The sequence below is a fragment of the Pseudorasbora parva genome, chromosome 1, assembly GCF_024679245.1.
Source record: "Pseudorasbora parva isolate DD20220531a chromosome 1, ASM2467924v1, whole genome shotgun sequence".
Taxonomy (NCBI): domain Eukaryota; kingdom Metazoa; phylum Chordata; class Actinopteri; order Cypriniformes; family Gobionidae; genus Pseudorasbora; species Pseudorasbora parva.
Genome location: NC_090172.1, coordinates 62,854,832 through 62,865,877, shown reverse-complemented (window position 1 = coordinate 62,865,877; position 11,046 = coordinate 62,854,832).

Genomic DNA, 11,046 nt, shown 5'->3' with positions numbered 1-11,046 from the left:
TCAGTTGGTGTGCAATGAATCTAAAATATATGAAAGTTTAATTTTTATCATTACATTATGGAAACTAATGAACTTTATCACAATATGCTAATTTTTGAGAAGAACCTGTATTTTCCACCATAATTTGCAAACAAATTCTTTAAAAATCACAAACAAAAAAAAAGTTTTTCTGGATTTTTTTTCTTTCTGTCTCTTATAGCTGAATAAGACCTCTCTCATCTTTTTGAAGTGGGAGAACATGCACAATTGGTGGCTGACTAAATACTTTTTGCCCCACTGTATACTGCAGCTGTGGGTCTAGAGGACGAGACTCTGTGTTACACAAAAGGTATTTGTATCTCGTTAAAAGAACCACACACCACCTCATTTATAAAGTGTTCGCACGCACAGATTGTATTTTAGTGTGTTTTAAAACACGTGCATACATGTGTTAAATGCAATAATGTGTGTTTCACACCACCGGTTCTTCACTAGAAATAAAGCTACAGAACTCACAGATTTGAACTTAGAGTGTGAGAACACTATAATGTTTAATGCCTCTGATGTAGAAAAGTGCTCAGCGTCACGTCAGGGTCTGAGCAGACGTACACACTTTCCCATGTCGGGGTATTGCACGGTTCTGGAAATCTACGCTATTCTTGCAGCTCAACATTATAAATGAAAGGATTTGGACGATGACTGGTGCACTTTTATATGAGCTTGACATTAATTAGGTGAAGAACGGGAACCATTTAACTGTGCTCAAGTTCAAGATCATTTGCTAGTTCTAGATTTCAGAGGCTGAGACAGCGGGCGGGCCTGTTGGGCACGCCCACTATGATGAGTAGACCCCCCCCCCCCCCCAGTGTATTATACAAATATTTGTTAAATAACATATGCTTCAATTTTAACGTGATTACAACATTATTATAACATCTTAAATAATACAAATAATAAAAAGTCTGTGTGGTTTTTGCATAATGGTTAAGTTTGATTGACAGCTGTTTTAGGCAATTAGGTGTCAGTTGTCTCATGTGGCTCCCGCCTGTGAGTTAATGAAGTGTGTTTGACTATTTACTCTACTTTCTTTTCCTATCACATATCATATCAATAAAAATGAAGAAAATGTTGTAAAAAGTGGAAATAAGGGTCAAAAGTGTGTTGTAACTGCTGCTCGTATATGGAGCGGTTGTGTAGAGTTTTGGGTTATGTTGACAGTGACACTGACTGGACTGAACCGTCCCACCCTCCCAGTGCCGCTCACTTTTGCCCAGGTCCGACCAAAAATACAAATGAAATTCTGCCTACGCCACCGGAGGCGCTAAGTGGTAATATTTTTTCTCCATTCCCAGACTGATCTCATGAAATGGCATATATATGACACGGCAATTCGTATGCCATTTTGGCGTGCTATCAAGACGCATAATCGCTTTTTAGCGTGTTTATCAACGCCGTTTCATTCTATCCCCCTACACTGCCCCTACCCCTAAACCGACCCAACACACACACACACACACACACACACACAGCCCCTAAACCTACCCATCACAAGAAACATTCTGCATTTTTACATTTTCAAAAAAAAAAACATAATTTAGTATGTTTATAAATCCATTTACCTTGTGGACACACACACATATTCAGACACATTTTGAACGCGTAGCTCAAACCCTTCCCTAAACCTACCCATCTGTATATTATTAAAAAAAAACAGGATATAACAGGCAGATACGACTGCATACATAATTTATTCAGAAAGTACAAATATCCCAAGTGTTCTGAGGCCAAACGATTGATTTGTGTGAAGAAAATCCCCAAAAGCGATCAGTAACGTCTGATAAAATGTAGGCAGAGTAACGTATTTCCAATGAGCCTGGGTTGAAATAAAATGTTAATCAAAATATTAATCAAAATGCTGAACAAATGTCAACATACGTAGGTTATTCCGCGAAAACACCAGTCTTAACTCGGGGAGAACTGACTTCAAAATCTTTTTAAAGAATAACTGTAAAGTGTGTCAGAAAAAAGAGAAGTGAGTTCTGAGAAAAGCTTAAACATCTTTTGATGGCAGAGTCCACTTGGTTTACTGTGTCAGATGTAATGACACTCAGACACATCTATGAGAGATTTAAGTCTCCAAATACTGCAGTTATTTTTCAAGAAGGCGGGCATGAGAATGAGAAGTGATAGAGAAGCTGATTGTGTGTTCGGTCACTGTTCTCAAGCTCTCTGAGCCTCTGATGGAGTTTATTTAAAGATACAGCATCATTCAACACTAACTCATATCAACACACACACATCGGATTCATCTCAACTACTTGCATGAGTATAGATTATGCAGAGGACGTGTCTTCCACACTTTTTATAACATTTTAATTTGTCCCCCGTATTCAAAAAACAAAAACAAAAAACAGAATAACTTACATAAATAGCATATTAACCAAATTAAGCAAAAATAAAAGCCATCAATTAGACAAAGTTCAGGAAAAAAATGGTATAACACTTACATATATACCCCCCCCCCCCCACACACACACACACACTTCCGAAACGATGGCTACGTCCTGATCACTTGAAATAAAGGAAGAAACAGCACTACAACAAAAACAAGCCAAAGTACATTTACTGTACACACTGCCTCCATCTTTGACTTTATCACACAGATAAATGCATTATCAACCTCTTTATCTCATCAACACGCAACAATGACATTAAATCTGAACAATAAAGAATACGGTGAGACGGTTCATAGTCTCTCCTACACAACAATCATTATTTTATCCCATCTTCAGCCGAATACATTGCATTAGAAACAAACTAATCAGAAGATAATAAAATACTCACAGAGTAAGAGCGGCAGTGCAGCGGAGCCCATACTGTCACATTAATCGACTGTTTAAACAGTGCTGAGCGCTAAAACAGACACTTCCTGTGTTCAAGCAGTCATTTCACACTTCAACAAGAGACGAGGAAGGAGGAGACAATACTCAGAAATACAATGAAGAAAGAGAAAAGTAAAGAGAGATCTATTCTAATATATTTAGATATTGCATTCACTTTTGATGTATGCAAGTCTTTACATCTCTGTTCATCTACTTGGGAAAAAAAAGTTTCCCGGTATTTGTTGTCACACTGCCGCTGCCACTGCCACACACACACACACAGACTGTGAATACAAAGTGAAACACCACGTGACATCAAATTCAGGCCACTCTTGTGCAAGCCCTTTCACACATTAACGCTGCTAATGCATAGCTGACCAATATATATTTTTTTCTTGTGTATTTATCTCATGTTTTTCCATTTGGCTTTAACCTCGTCTGATGCACAACATACAACAGTAAATTAAGATCAATTAAGTTTGGTTATTAGGAAGGGGTGTGTATTACTCAGTCAGGTGTTGTTGCATTCACTACAGGATCCGTCTCGACTCAGGAGGACAGAGTCAGGTTGATATGAGTTTCAACGAGAAATACAAACTATCTATAATGCTTACAAGAATACTTCTGACCAAACATCATGAAATCGCAGCTGAGTAACACATGCTTTAGCAACAATTAGCATCAAGCTACACATCACAATTTATGAGATTATGTATTCAGTGGAAAATGAATCACGTCGCTTCATCTCGTTCAGTGTGAAAGGCCTTTAAGCGGCTCTTCTTGAGTTATCCTCTCCTAAACAATGCATTGTGGCCGGCGGCTGAGCTGGCGACTCATTTTGGAGAAATTGTGAAAGGATTCATTTAAGGATTCGAAAGGAGTCGTTTAAGAGGCCAAAGGCCTCATCTTGAAAGCAGACGACAGTGTAAAAGCGTAAGACCGTAGACAAGATGACGACTGTAAAAGAAGATGGATGACAAACCTTGACTCTCTTCCATTGTAGAAGTGACTCAGAAGATTTATAAAGTGATTTTGGTTCAGATTAGATGGACTGACGATTGACCACAACAGGATTTAAACGTGTCCGTTTGTTCTCTAAACGGAGCTTAGATTCATCAGGAAAGTGACTACTTTTAGAAATGGGAAGTGGTTCATTCAGGCCTTCCTAAACACACACAGATGGGTTTGAAGGGGAAGTCAATGAAAATGGCGTGCACATTTCACTGTGAAGCTCTGCTTTTGTGATATTATTTTGAGCTTTATGAAACTAAAGATGCAGAAAAGACAAATATTTCCTCTCTCTTCTGGTTAAAACCACAGAGCAGAAACAGAGCAGAAGTCAAACCACAACTTTGAGCTCCACTCTTTTGTTAGGCCTCTTAAACTAGAGACCTTCTCTCATATTCTCTCTGCAATGAGCAGCTACAGGTAAAAACACGTCTTCAAACTTCAGCTGAAAGAAACATCTGCAACACGTGGAAATGTAAGTTAGGGGATCAGCTGTAACTCTGAACTTTTCATTTTCTACCACTAAATATGAATGGCTAGAAACAGCCCACAAAATACTGTGACTTCCGCTACACGGTGCCTATACCAAACCACACCAACTGAGAGAAATGACTGCAGAATGAGAACATTAAGGCAATTTATATTATAGGGCTGCTATATATATATATATATATATATATATATATATATATATATATATATATATATATATATATATATATAATATGTTGTAATAAATGTTACTATAACAGTGGTCCAAGATATTTTTTCCTCTAGTGGGAAAGGTCACAAACTGGTACAATTTGGGAATACTCTTCTGCAGATTACAATGGTTAAATCTCCCAGGATAATAAAAGCAGCGTCAGGATACATGTTCTCATACATCTAATTTTTTTTAGTGCAGCCTCCTCCTCATGCAGAGGTGGGGATGTATACAACACTCACAACGATACACTGCAGTTCTCTAGGTAAGTAAAAGGGTCTAAACCTTACAGTTAAAAACTCCATGTCGTCAGAACAATGCTGTGAAATTACCTTACAATCTGTGGTACAATCTGGTTGTCAGGAACCATCCCTATTTGGGCCTGGCCTGGTATCACACCGATATCCCAAAGGATTTCCGGAAAGGAGTCCAGTAAACTAATGTCAAACAGTCCATTTTGATAACTCTCTCTAAGCTGTTTCAGGGCCTCTCGATCATATTTTATGTTTGTGTGTCCAACTGCCATAACATGACGCACAAGTACAAACGATAATAACAAAAACAATACAAATTTGACTCGGAGAGCTCTGCAACGTCACACACAGAGGAGCGCCATGAGCTTGTGTACGATTCGCTGCTCTCTAGGTACGCATTTTGTTGCATCTCGCATTTCGCCGGTTTCAGTGAGAAGAACGGCCTGTTTGAGTTTAAATGCAGTTTTCAATAAATTGCCTTCTCTCTATTTTTTGTCTCTTGCTCCTGTTTCTTCTTTTGGCATTTTGAAGCAGCACACACAACCCGGTTATGATCCACAAGTGCAAAATGTGTAAAATTTGCAATGCATCCCCTGGTCTTAAGATTTTGTTCAGGAGTGCATAGTGTGGCATGGTGAGAGGTACAGTGTATAAACAAAGTGTGGGTTGCTTCACAAATTGAATCCAGGCAGAGATAAAGCTACTGGTTTTCTTTTTAATCATCAAATCAAAACTCCAAAACTTACATTCATACAGTTTCTCTCTATATTTTCAAAAAAAAAAAACAGACATTCTCTCTTTCCCCAGCTCAATAACAGCTTTTCTCCTTCACTCTGCCTCCACTGCTGAAGAACCTGGTAATTGTAGTCCGGGACCAGGTGGCCATCTTGGTTTGTAGTCCCCATTGCTGCAACCATCTATGTAGATGGCACAAACCTTCCCTGTACGACACACCCTCTCACTATGCTACAATATATCACATGATGATCAAATAAACAGCAAGCTTATTTAGAGGTATAAAATATAAAAATATGGTTAATCTGTACACACACAACTATATACATATATATATAGCAGAGGAGTTGATGCAGCTACTGACACAACACTGTAAAACTCGGCACCAGAGTGCAAAACTCTGTTGCAGTATAAGCTAAAACATGTGGTTAAAGTGTTCCTGGAAACAAAACAAACAGCAAAGTGACAACAGGCCTTGGCCGTGTAAAACCACATGCGATGAGATAGCAACAGCTCGGGTGTTGGTCCCATTTAGGGAACTCTGGTGTGTGAGCGGCCCTTGGTGTGTGAGCAGCCTCACGTGTGTGTGATGGCTTCTATATCCGATTTTCATTTATCTTTGCAAATGTTGCCATGACAGCACAATAATGGCTCCTTTATGTTATTATGCAAATACAATTCTTTGTTAATATGGATATGAGAATTAGAATGTTTTATTGATGAAATCTGAAGTATCTGTCTGCATATATGTTTGTATCAGTTAACCATTAAACTATTCTGCTTCAAGCCTGATGGTCTCACCTTATGGTGTGTTGACATTTATAAATGACACATTTAACAAATAATAATAGGCTAATATTCAAACCAAAAAAGGAAGAAGTTGAAGAACAAGGAGGATAGAAACAGTGAGGGTTACCTGAGCAATTTGTCAAAGGAACTCTTTTTCTCCCTGACCTGGTTCAAGCTCAAACCGGTGCATTACGTTTTGCTACGTTCCCTTCTGAGGGAACTCCCACTGCATTGTAAGAATGACACTTATGGGGAATGCCCCCAGCATTACGGTTCTGAAGCATGAATGAAACTAAGACCAATCCTGATTGGTGCTACGTCATGACGTAGTATGAGACAGCATACCCGAAGTATAAAGGGATGCCATTTGACAACAGCGCTAGCCCTCTAGCTCTTCAGCAGCGGTCTGTTGTGTGTGTGTGAATCTGAGACTGAGACTGAGAGTATTTCTAGTTCAGTAAAATAAGAGTGAAAGATGACGAGTAAACCGTTCAAGAATTGTGTGCACCCCTGCCCTCTTTACATTACGGGTGAGGACATGCACTCTATGTGTGTGAACTGTTTGGGAGTGCAGCAGGCTCGGTTAGCTCTCGAGGGAGCTAGCTGTGAGCACTGTGAAGCACTTTCCATTAGAGTGCTGCACTCCTGCCTGGCCATGTTTGACAAGGCCAGCCAGGCTTGCGTTCCCCGCGGTTCGGGTCCTGCGTTCCCCAAGGGGGCGCGGTGGCTTAGATTGTGGGGATCACAGCAGTAAATGGCTGTTGAGATTGGGACTGCTGAGGCACTTTTCCAATCATCATCAGGTAGTTCTGATGCCCTTCCTCCCCGTGCAGAAGCCCACAATGTTTGAGCTGTTTGCTTCTGAGCATGTGCTCAGCATCAAGGCGGGTGACGTTGAGGCTCACTCGTCACCTCACGTGCCTGTTCATGAGGAGCTCATTGACTCGTGTTGTGGCTGGTTGTGAGTCGTGCGGTGGCCAGACTAAACATCAGCTGGCCATCAGAACTGCAGGAAGTGACAGTAGAGAGAAGTAAGCTTGATGAGCGCTACCTGCTCCACAGATCACAACCTCAATGCCAGGGTATGCCATTTTTATATAACGAGTTATGTAAATCCTGGAACAAACCACACTCCTCCCTCCTCTCTAATCCAACAGTGTTGGATAACAGCAATATCTTGGGGGTGGGAGAGAATGGTTATGGGATGATGCCGCGGGTGGAGGAGGCTTTGGCCATTTATCTTTCTCCCAATGTGGCATCCTCCCTGAAAACCCCGGTGCTGCCCACCAAATCGGTGCTGCCCACCAAACCAGTGCTGCCCACCGGCATATAAGGCGGAAGCTCGAGCTGGTGCAAGTCTGCATACCATGGCTCTATTATAGGCATATCAGGCCGACCTATTAAAAGACTTGGATGAAGGTGAGGGACCCACACCTGAGGATGTGGCTGAGCTCCGCAGAGCAACAGATTTGTCTCTCTGTGTCACCAGGGAGACAGCCCGCGCTGTGGGCCGCTCCATGTCAGCTATGGTGGCCACGGAGAGACATCTGTGGTTGAATCTGTCGGGCATCAGGGAGATGGAAAAATCTTTCCTCCTTGATGCTCCTCTTTCGCCTTCTGGCCTTTCGGCGATGCTGTCAATATGATTTTCGACAGGTTTCAGGGCCGACCAGCCCTAGCTGTCATCAAGCTCCTCATACCAGTAGGCACAAAATGAGAGCGTCACCTCGCCAGGGAGGTAAGCAACAGAGGTGGCGTTCTCGCCCAAAGCCGGCTCAGCAGCAGGATGACCTGAGGGCCGTCCTTCAGGCTATAGCCCAATTCGGTCGGGATTAGATTAACATGGGGACATGGGGGTAAAGTTTACCTCAGGACGTCTGTAATATTAATGGCCAATTCGCACGGGATAAGACATCTCAGTAAAACTAGCAGAAGTGGGAGGAGTAACTCGCTTTACGCACCTCCTTGACGTCATGTGCGTATGACCTTACCGTTATAACGTGAGCAAACACACAACCTGAGCACCAGTCTGAACTCCGTCTCCAATATATATGTGTGTTTTAATAAACAGTTAGGTCCAGTCTAACGATTCTGATCGGATTATGTTGGTAATAGACACTTTCCTAGAGCTAAAATAAGTGTTGTGCCTCTAATAAGTGCTTTTGATCTTCTTTTTGCTTTAAATGATATGCGGAAAATACTGGACATTTTCCACAGATTTGTCCCACCACCTACAACGCAACCAAATGCTTCAAGCGCATCGAAGGTCGCAAAATGCGCTTTTTTAAAAAACTTTTAAACAGGAAATTACGGAATTTTACCATGCATTTTTACAGCAGGTCTATTCGAACGGGATTAGTATTACCCGAGGTCATTTTTCCAGACCTTTTTACAGAAGGTAAAAGTCTCTGTAATCTTTACTGACATTAGCCCTATTCGGACGGGATTAGATTAACATGGGGACATGGGTGTAAAGTAATTTTACCTCAGGACGTCTGTAATATTAATGGCCAATTCGCACGGGATAAGACATCTCAGTAAAACTAGCAGAAGTGGGAGGAGTAATTCGCTTTACGCACCTCCTTGACGTCATGTGCGTATGACGTTACCATTATAACGTGAGCAAACACACAACCTGAGCGCCATTCTGAACTCCGTCTCCAATATATATGTGTTTAAATAAACAGTAAGGTCCAGTCTAACGATTCTGATTGATTATGTTGGTAATAGACACTTTCCTAGAGCTAAAATGTGTTGTGCCTCTAATAAGTGCTTTTGATCTTCTTTTTGCTTTAAATGATATGCGGAAAATACTCAGATTTTCCACAGATTTGTCCCACCACCTACAACGCCACTGAATGCTTCAAGCGCCTCCAAGGTCGCAAAATGCGTTTTTTTTTTTTTTTACTTTCAAACAGGAAATGACAGAATTTTACCATTCATTTTTACAGCAGGTCTACTATGGCATACACATACTATGGCATGACGTAGCACCAATCAGGATTGGTCTTAGTTTCATCCATCCTTCAGATGCGTAACGCTGTGGACGTTCCCCATAAGTGTCATTCTTACAAAGCAGTGTCTCGTTCCCTTCTCAGAACAAGGGTTATAGTCATAACCTGAGACGGTTTCCGGGTTAAAACGGTGTGTAATGGGTTAGTTTAAAAAATAAAAAAAAATAACAATTAATTAAAAAGCAGCAACTGCACTGAAAAAAATGACTTTGTGGTATTGTAAAATCTATTACATTAATTCATGTAATTTATACATAGTAAAATCAAGATTAAGTTGGAACTATATATCTTATGTAAAATTTACACAATTTATTAATGTAATAAATTAACTGAGAAGAAAGAGTAAATTTTACCATATATTTACAAATAGTATTTAATGTTTTATAGTCACAGCACATTTACCTAAAAATACTAAGTAAATTTTAATCTGAAAAGCAAAGTGAATCTGCCCGCCCGTTTTTGTTGTTGCTCAAAAAGATCCCGGTTCAGTGGCAGAGACGGTCGGTTTGGGATGTCGCTTTTACATGGCTGACTTATTCTCGGTAAGTTCTGATCTTTCTATTTTAGATTTGTGATAACGATGTACTTCGTTTTGATGGTTTGATTATTGCATAGACGTTACGGTTTAAAATTGACTAAAAGTGAGTTTTAATCACAATAACGGTAGCTAAAGCTAAAGCATTATCCACTTCTATAAAGTTGAGACTGGTGTTTAGTCAAAGATAGAGGGGATTAAATGTAGTTAGCCACGTTCTTGTAGAAAAAGTCACCCTGTCTGGTTAACTTCAAAATAATTTAATGTTAGCTGGCCGTGATTAAGTGCTGGCTGCCTGTGTGTGTGTCCTCTAGCTAATGTTAGCATTTTTTAAAAGTGTCTAAGTTAGTTGTTTTTATATCCACTGAAAATTGCACAGCAATTATTATATCAAAGCATAAGTTAGTCTGCACTCTGCACTAAAGAAGGAAAGTTTGGATGGCAGGTGAACTCTGATACCAAATAAGCATTGATGTATAACGTTAACAACAAGTGCATGAATGTCAGCAATTCTATTTTAGTGAGCTAACGACATGAAGGTCCGGTCACCTTTTTAATGAAAATAAAATGTAATGTTATAAATGTAATCCTATTTCTTAAATGGAATTGTGTTCTTTCTTTCTTACAAACTGTATGCAGGAGGACAGTCGCAGTGTTGCCGCTGAACATATCCTTAAGATGGTCGTCCATGGAGCTGATCGAGAGGATCCAGTCGATGAATGAGCATTAAGGAAAAGTGACCATTCTCTTTCAGCTGGACTATGCATGTGCTCGTCATTAAAGGGTTAAGTTAGTTCAGTTCAGTCAAAAATGAAATGTCTGTCATTAACTCCTCCCCCTAATGTCGTTCCACACCCGTAAGACCTCCGTTCATCTTAACACACAGTTTAAGATATTTTATATTTAGTCCGAGAGCGTATGCAAGTGTATGCACACTATACTGTCCATGTCCAGAAAGGGAATAAAAACATCATCACAGTAGTCCATATGAGACATCAGTGGGTTAACTAGAGTCTCTTGAAGCATCCAAAATACATTTGGGTCCAAAAATAACAAAAACTACGACTTTATTCAGCATTGGCTTCTCTTCACCGTTTGAATCTTGATTTGAGGATTGAACACAAACACGGAAGAGAAGACAATGCTG